Source organism: Larus michahellis, chromosome 2 (genome assembly GCF_964199755.1).
Source record: "Larus michahellis chromosome 2, bLarMic1.1, whole genome shotgun sequence".
Lineage (NCBI taxonomy): Eukaryota > Metazoa > Chordata > Aves > Charadriiformes > Laridae > Larus > Larus michahellis.
Genome location: NC_133897.1, coordinates 108,702,396 through 108,711,560, shown reverse-complemented (window position 1 = coordinate 108,711,560; position 9,165 = coordinate 108,702,396).

Here is a 9,165-nt window from a genome sequence, read left to right as displayed (position 1 = left end):
ACTCTTTTAGATTTAGGACACTGAAAGATCCCTCCTGCCTCCAAATGAATGGATTAATATTATTCATCATTTATGCATGTTACTTTGGTATGTAAAAGGGTGTCTGCACTCTTGTAGAGACAGTACAGTTGTATCTTCTATGTACAAGCACTTAAATAAAAAAGTGACAGTACAGCTCTTCTGATTAAGGAAATAACCGGTCTTATTTTTGTATTATAAATACTTCGTCTTGCAGCACTTGGCAGTCTGTTATGAATTTAAGCTGTGCCAGACAAAAGTCATAATGAATCCTTCTCCAAGTTGTTGAATTAACTGAATGAATAAACTTATATACTGCTATTGTGCATATTGTTCTCTTTTTTCTTACTCCAACCACCAAAAAAATAAAATACCAGTTTTGATTTTATCCAACATATTGCAAGAATTGTGCTTTTGGGTCTGTAGAGCCTGAATTGAATACCCAGACCCCTGAGCTAGAAGACAGGGATGGGGAGCAGAATGAAGCCCCTGTAATCCAAAGGGAAACGGTGAAGGACCTGCTTCAGCACCTGGAGGTGCACAAATCTATGGGGCCGGATGGGATCCACCCAAGGGTATTGAAAGAGCTGGCCCAAGTGCTCGCCAGGCCACTTTGCATCATTTATGAGCAGTCCTGGACAACCGGGGAGGTCCCAGCTGACTGGAGGTTAGCAAATGTGACACCCATCCACAAGAAGGGCCGGAAGGAGGATCCGGGGAACTACAGGCCAGTCAGTCTGACCTCGGTGCCTGGGAAGGTCATGGAACAGATCCTCCTCAGTGCCATTACACGGCACATGCAGGAGAACAGGGTGATCAGGCCCAGTCAGCATGGGTTTGTGAAGGGCAGGTCATGCCTATCAAACCTAATATCCTTCTATGATAAGGTGACCCACTTAGTGGATGAGGGAAAAGCTGTGGATGTTATCTACTTGGATTTTTGCAAAGCTTTTGACACTGTTTCCCACAGCGTTCTCCTGGAGAAACTGGCTGCTCATGGCCTGGACAGAGGTACTCTTCTCTGCGTAAAAAGCTGTCCGGATGGCCAGGCCCAAAGAGTGGTGGAAAATGGAGATAAATCAAGTTGGCAGCTGGTCACAAGTGGTGCTCCTCAAGGCTCAGTATTGGGGCCAGTTCTGTTTAATATCTTTATCAATGATCTGGATGAAGGGATCGAATGCACCCTCAGTAAGTTCGCAGATGACACTAAACTGGGCGGGCGTGTTGATCTGCTTGAGGGTAGGTTGGCTCTGCAGAGGGATCTGGACAGGCTGGACCGATGGGCTGAGACCAATGGTATGAGGTTCAACAAGGCCAAGTGCCGGGTCCTGCACTTGGGTCACAACAACCCCATGCAGCGCTACAGGATTGGGGCAGAGTGGCTCGAAAGCAGCCCGGCAGAAAAGGACCTGGGGGTGTTGGTTGACAGCCGGCTGAATGTGAGCCAGCAGTGTGCCCAGGTGGCCAAGAAGGCCAACAGCATCCTAGCCTGTATCAGGAATAGTGTGGTGAGCCGGACTAGGGAAGTGATCATCCCCCTGTACTCGGCACTGGTGAGGCCCCACCTCGAGTACTGCGTTCAGTTTTGGGCCCCTCGCTACAAGAGGGACATTGAGGTGTTGGAGCGTGTCCAGAGAAGGGCTACAAAGCTGGTGAGGGGTCTGGAGGACAAACCTTATGAAGAACGACTGAGGGAGCTGGAGTTGTTTAGCCTGGAGAAGAGGAGGCTGAGGGGAGACCTCATCACCCTCTACAACTACCTGAAAGGAGGTTGTAGAGAGATGGGGGCTGACCTCTTCTCCCTGGTGACAAGTGATAGGACGAGGGGAAACGGGTTCAAGTTACGTCAGGGGAGGTTTAGATTGGATATTAGGAAACATTTTTTCACTGAAAGGGTTATTAAACATTGGAATAGGCTGCCCAGGGAGGTGGTGGATTCACCATCTCTGGAGGTGTTTAAAAAAAGGGTAGATGGGGCACTGAGGGACATGGTTTAGAAGTGGCTTTTGTCAGGGTAGGTTAAAGGTTGGACTCGATGATCTTAAAGGTCCCTTCCAACCTAGCGATTCTATGATTCTATGATTCTATTCTATGAATTCAATTGTTGTTTTTGTTGATTAGGGTGCACTGAACTTAAATATCAGGCTCTTATCGCAGTGTTGCTTAGTATGAAGAGCCCATCATAGTCCACCTAGGTGAAACCTGAAAAATGGAATTGAAACAAGCATTTTGTTTTTTTCATTTTGTTATTGGTGGAGCTGATCGAGAGAGAAAAAAAAAAAGCAAAATTTTAAAAGATTACTTCTTTTCAAAATTTTGTGATTTTGGGTAGGGATGGTTATGTTATAACTTTTTGTGTTGTGAAAAGAGTAGCAATTATTTTTAAGAGACTCTTTTCCACTGAGGTGTGATTTCTATCATTAAAATAAATCATCAGAAAATGTACTTATTTTTATCAAAACTTCTAATAATATATTTTTTTGCTTAACTATATCTACTAACAAGTAAGACTGAATTTAATATTGTATCTGAATACAAACCTTAAGAACAGATACACATCATGAACAGAGAACATAGATATCTGCCAAATTTGTATTATAAAAAATGAGTAAAGCTTGTTATAAATTTTTTAAGTGATACTGACTGTTCAAATTGAGAAATGAAAAGTTTCAAGCCGTGAACGTGGAAGTCCATGCCTATTTTTCTGATTTAGTGTGCTACTGTGTAGCTTACATTAACCTGTACTGTGGCCTTCACTATATGCAAGGCTTGTATGGTATTAAAGTTAAAACATGTAACATGTAAGAGAGACAAAAAAAGGCATATGAAGAAATCTATTTTTTCATTCATGTTACTTCAGGCAGCTTTCTCCTATGGTTAAACTGACCAATGACATATTTAAATTAGGATTTGAGGTCACTACTTTCATATTAGTAAGTTCAGTATATGCTAAAAAGATATCAAAGTAATGTTCAGTTGAATTATGCAGTAGGGTAACGAATGTTCATGCTTTGATCTCCTTGAAAGTAGGCAGAGGTTAAGGCAAATGGAATCTAGAATGGATGCAGAAGAGAGTGAACAGGAGCTCTTACAGACTCGACCTTTTCCCCAAATCCCATCCTTTGGGATTTCCTAGGACTCAGAAGAAATTTCTCTATTCTGTGTGCATGCTTTAACAGCCTGTTAATTTTCTTTGCTTATAGATTTTTGGATGAGTAATAGCGGCCTTTTGTTCTGTCATTGCAGAGGGGAAAAAAAAGAATGGGAACAGAAGTTTTTCGAATGCCTTTTCATGGAAAATATGAGTGAGAAAGTCTTAGAGAGCAATAAAACAAACCAAAAAAATGGTGGGAAAAATACAATCTGTAAAAAAAAATAATATTTTTTAAATTACTTTCTATCCATATCTAATGCACTCGTTCTGAGTTCCTTTTCAAAGGCTGACTCAAAGCATGAACATAAACCAATGTTTATATTCATTTGCTCTCTATCAGCCCTGGGTTATTCAGGTTACATGGTGAAGTGTTTGAAAGTTAATGCAAGGTGTGACTCCCTGTGTAGTCCTAGATCTGTCATTGCATGTAGTCCAAGGGCAATTGGCGATTTCCTATCAAAAATTGTATTATGCCAAGTAACTAAGGGCTGTACTAGCAAGCACTTATGAAAAGAGGTGGCTTGAGGACTGTGCAATCAATCTAAATTCTGACGTTCCCAAATCCACCTTTCAATTCTTCTTCTTCTCCTGCTCTTGCAGTAATGCGGTACTTCCAGGCAGCTTGATGTGTCTGCTTAAAACATTGCTTAGCAGTGGTATAAACCTGGTCTGGGAATGTGCCAGGGTGATTCTGGCACACAGCCAAGATTTTTTCCAGAGGAACAGAAGTTAAGAGGCGAGACATTTCCTTTTTTTTTGTACTTTCAGTCAAATGTGAATGTGTTTCCATGAAAAGAGAAAACTCAGTCTTGTCATCTTCATAGATTTCTTCCCTTCAGGCTCCACAGTCTGTGGCAAATAGCAGAAATGTGGAAGTTTTGAAAAACTTCTTCAAAAGGGAAGGCATTGGACATTTTGAATATATAAGCTGTAATAAGCTACCATTATAATATTCAGGAAAGGATTTTCTGAACTGTGGTCTTGGCGCAAGAAAGGATGTGCCATTCACCGTTAAAAATAAACTCAAAAATAAAGAAACATTGAAAACCTGAGAAAAAAAAAGTGCCTTCATCACCAATAGATTAAAAGAAGTCCTGTTTGGTCTCTTTTTCTGAAAGCGTCTTTGTAAAATATGTTTATTTCTTACGCAAATGTACAAGGCAAAAATGTCCCATAACCTAAAGGGAGATTTTATCAGGTGAAAATCTTCACCTGAATAGTAGCTTCCTACTCATAGGATATAGATGAGGGACTGCACATTTTTCGTAAATGTAATGGAATTACCATTTTGTAAGTTACGCGTTAGACCCACTCAAAACCCAAATGCATGCACAGACACTGGTGAGAGCAGAATAGGCCTCCAGTTGCACAGCTTTTACAGGAGGTATGGTAGCTCATTACAGGGTTTTGAAACCAATGTGGAACCAAGAGAGATATTTTCACCTGCTGCTGTACAGTTGAGCTCTAGTAAGACATGACTGTTCGGAAGATATTAATATATATATAAATATGTACACATATATAAATCCATACTTAAGGGCATAGGTTGTTTAAAATGCATCAGCAGTGGTAGTAAAAGCATTATATAACTGGTAAATAGAAGGAAAAAGTTGAAGAAACCAAAAAAGCAACCATAATAAAAAGAAGAAAACCAGCTTACACGATACATAAATTATCTGAACTTCATACATGGCCAGAGAAAAACTAATAAAATATTGCTTCATATGTTGGACATGCTGATTCAGCCCTTTGCAAATCCTAAATTGTTTGCGCTTTGTACAGAAAATGGAAAAGTGTAAATAGACTCCTTCCCCTGATACCAGCCTGTGAATACAGCTAAACAAACCTTTAATTTTTTTTGTTGCTCTGAGGCTCACCACTTAGGTTTTCTGAGTACCTAGTGTCACATGCCAATGATCTTAAATGATCTTTAGTAGTACTCAGAGGAGATCCTCTGTTGCCTGTTTAAAGAGATTTGATCCAATGCCACAGTAGCTGATGAATGTTAGACATTGCCTGATTTACAAGGGCCTAGAATGGAAAATACTAGCAATTAATACATATGCCACTCACTCCTCAAAGAGGAACAAACGTCTCTCCAGCAAGATTTTGAAATGGTGACTTTTTTTTAACTTCATGTGGAACCATACATTTTTTGAAGATACATAAGTAGGTTTTATATTTTTATGGTTTTCAGCCACTATCCCTGTGTCATGTGATTTTCTGTGCTTTCTTTACCAAAACCTAATTTCATTGGTTTTGTTTTCACAGCAGTAGGGGAATGCTGAAGAACCGACTCCATAGCTCTCACTCCTGCAGTGACCAGCTCCCTGTGCAGTCATGAAGCTTCCTAAGGGTGTTGTGTCTTCTTCATCTCTGGCTGCTTCTATTGGTCTCATCCAATAGATACATTTTTTCCATCCTTCTTCATTTTTTAAAATATGCACTTCTTCTAGCAGGCAGAAAATGAAACCACCTCCCTGAGTTTCCTTCAAGTACGGTATGAGTGAAAAGGAGACTTTTCTTCCATTTCTCTTGATTGCTTGGGATGGTGTGACAGTATGAGTATGGTGTTAGGATGAAAAGAGTGTGTCAAACCTACATTTAGCAATTATCCACTGTGGAACAAAGTTAGAAGCTTTCATTTTACAGAGGAGGAAAACCTAGTTTCAAATGTCTATGACTTTTGCTTATTAGAAGGGATATTGCTGCAGGCATGTTAATTTATAGAAATTATTCTGTTACTTGCTGTGAGGACTAGACTCCCTAGTAGCCAGTAGTAGTGACTTTGTTGGTCAAATTAAAAAGAAAAACAAAACCAACACCCAACCACCATAAGATTTTGATAACTTTAGAATGTTTTCATTGTTTGTTAGACATGTTTTTAGTGAGAAATGAAATGCAAGACTTAGCTATAATATTAGTAAAGCTATATATAACAATCAAAGCTGATCTACACTTAAAACACTTTTTTTTGTGTGTAGCAAGTAAAACTGATAGCCTAATGGACTCAATAACATGCTTAGAAAATTAATATTAAAGGAAATTTATAAAGGATATATTGAAGGAATGTGAAAGTTTTTCTTCAAAGCTTTGACCAAAATGATATTTCTGGGGGTCCAATGACCCTAGTTTTCCTGGTCTCTGTTAAAGTATGGAAGGTAAACAAATATTTGATTCTAATGAGAAAGGATGTTAAATTTGCCTCTTGACTTCTGCTTAGGTAAACCTGTGGCTTTCCTTAATAATCTTAATGTGACAAGTCAGAAACGGAATCAGTAAAACTATGAAGAGTTATTTGGGATGTCTTCAATGTAATGTAATCTAACTGTTAAGGCTATTATGTCACCCACACTTAGTGTTGCTCTACTGCCCACTAGGCTCTGAAAACATCCTCTACAGTCTCATACCTGCTATTAATATCAATTTATTGAGTTCTGTGGAAAGACCATGAGGGATGTAATTCAAAAGCCTGGTTTTAAGTTCCTCTTTTTTTTTTTCATCTTGTCAGATGCCTAACCTTCATCACTATGTGGTTGTCATTGTTAACAGGCATGGCCTTCATAGAGGATGAAAGAAATATTTTATTTGTAGCAAATTTATGCGTTTTTTCTAAAATTAACAAGCTGGGGAGTATAAAAGATTATCAATTTTTTTATTAATAAATGTTTCCCACCTAAATATGTATTCCAGAAAAGAGAAATTAAAAAAAAAATCTGCTTTGCAGATTCAGAGGAGAAATAAAAAAATACAGGCAGCAAGAGCAAATCCTAACATCACATTCTAATAAAAGATGATATGCAAGTAATAGCATATCTGACAGTCACAAATGATCAACTCAGAAATTTCTATCAAATCATTACAGTTGTCTGAAAATACATTTAGTGCTCCAAACTGTTAGGTTCGTGGAAAGTACTCCTTTCAAATTACTGTCTTTGGAACAAAAGAATGAATTAGGTGCCCAGATCTCTATAAGTAAATTGAAGCTATTAAAAAAAAAAAAGAGAAAAAATGCAGTCAAGTAAGTCAGACGCTGATGGATTCCTGCATGATTTTTAAATATTCATAAAATATTTAACTCTATTTTATAGACATACACAAGAGCTTTATTGCACTGTTAGGGCACGAAAACAGATAAGAGTTCTATTAGAAGTTACACTTTGGACCCTAAATTTATTTGCACGTGAACACATGCTTACATGTACATTTAGGAGCAAATGAATGAATATTAGAGAAGATTTTTTCATTCAGCCTAAAATGTCACAAATGTTTTCAAATAAGATGAGAGCAATGTTTCAGAGGAAGATTATCTCATCTGAAAAGCCTTTTTTGAACTATTTGACCTAGGAAAGTGTTCATATATTCCATTTTTTCAAAACATTTTTTATCCATTTATGTTTTCTCAAGATGCAGCTTCAACTGCTCTGTACGTGGAAAAAAAATGCATTAACTACAAAAAATAGTATTAAATATTAGTCTTAAAAGATTAAGGATTGGCAATTAGCTACGTACATAATACCTTTATTACTTCTAAAGATTTACTGAAATTCAGCGATTTTAATATTGAACCATTCTGCAACGGTATTCAGGAAAGATTAAGTAAATTGCAAAATCATACACATATGCATGTGGAGATAAGTGGGGGAATATTTATGTTTTACACTGTACATTCCCTGAAGGGGTGCCTACCGCCTACTCTACCTGATATTGCAAGCAATGAAGGGTGAGGAATGATGACTTGGTAACACACTAAAAACAGCGACATGACACGACGCTCCATTTCCAGTGGAAAGCACATGTCTGTGAGGCCTGAAATAGGTTTTTCCTCCTGACGCTCCCCACCTGCCCACGTGAAGGACCCAGGCTGGAATTGTTCAGGTCACACAGAGTAGAAGTCAGTTTCAGCCCAGGGAAAATGCAGACCGCAAACATGATTCCTGCAGACTTTAACAGATTGGTGCTGGGTTTCTCACTGGATTAGAAGGCACAGTCACGTTAGGGCTTATAAAAATACAGTATAATTCCCAGCTGTTGGGCCCTACCCAGAAGGTCATGAAAATTACACCTCTCCATCAAACTTTTGTTTGTGACTCTGTGAGTCCCAGTCTAGCCCTGTGAAAGTTACAGGTACTGACAGCAACCGTAGAACATCTCTGCAAATTTGCCATCTATTTGCTAGCATCAGTCCAGGTGCACCCACACAGCAGCGCAATATGCACCAGTTTGGGGTACCGTATTCCCAGGACGCTCTCAGAGGAACAAAGATTTATGAAACAGTGGGTTTGTACACTCTTTCTGGAGGAGGTGCTTCATCCAGTTCAAGCTTCAGTACGTTTTGTGGTAAAGTAAATAACGTGAGGTGTGATGCTGAGGCAGTGGGTTTGTGACAGTTACCTTCTCCACTGCCGTTAGTAATACTATATCCTGAAATGTCTGATATCCACAAGGGCCACTATTTGAAATAGTGAAGGCGAAAATTTTGGTTGTGAGCACACGGAGAGGTTATGCATCCAGTTGCCTTTCTCAGGCTGCAGGGGCTGCTCGCCATGTGCGGGGCTGGTGCACTGCCCGTGCAGCTGGAATTCAAACCAGCCGTTTTGCGAGCAAAACCAATGAACTCTAGACTGCTGGGAGCTTGTGATTTTTCTCCCCTATTAGATGTCCTAGCCCCAGCAACCACAACTCACCCCTTGCAACACCTGGACATAAGGAGCTCACGTTGTACGTAGTTCAGAGCGTGATCATGAGGACTGACAAGATAACAGCAACGCCGAATATGTGACAGATGAAATTTACTTGCCTTCCTTTACTGATAGGACTAGTTGCAGTCTTTGTCCTTTACGTGACATCGGTTTTCACAGAATTTCTAAGCTACTACCCACATTTCATTTTTTTTTATTCCCATTAGACTGGGTTATTCGCTAGCTGTGTCGAGCTTCATGAGGATCCTGAGCATGTTCTCAAGGATGGTCCCTACTTGATGTGTTTCCCAG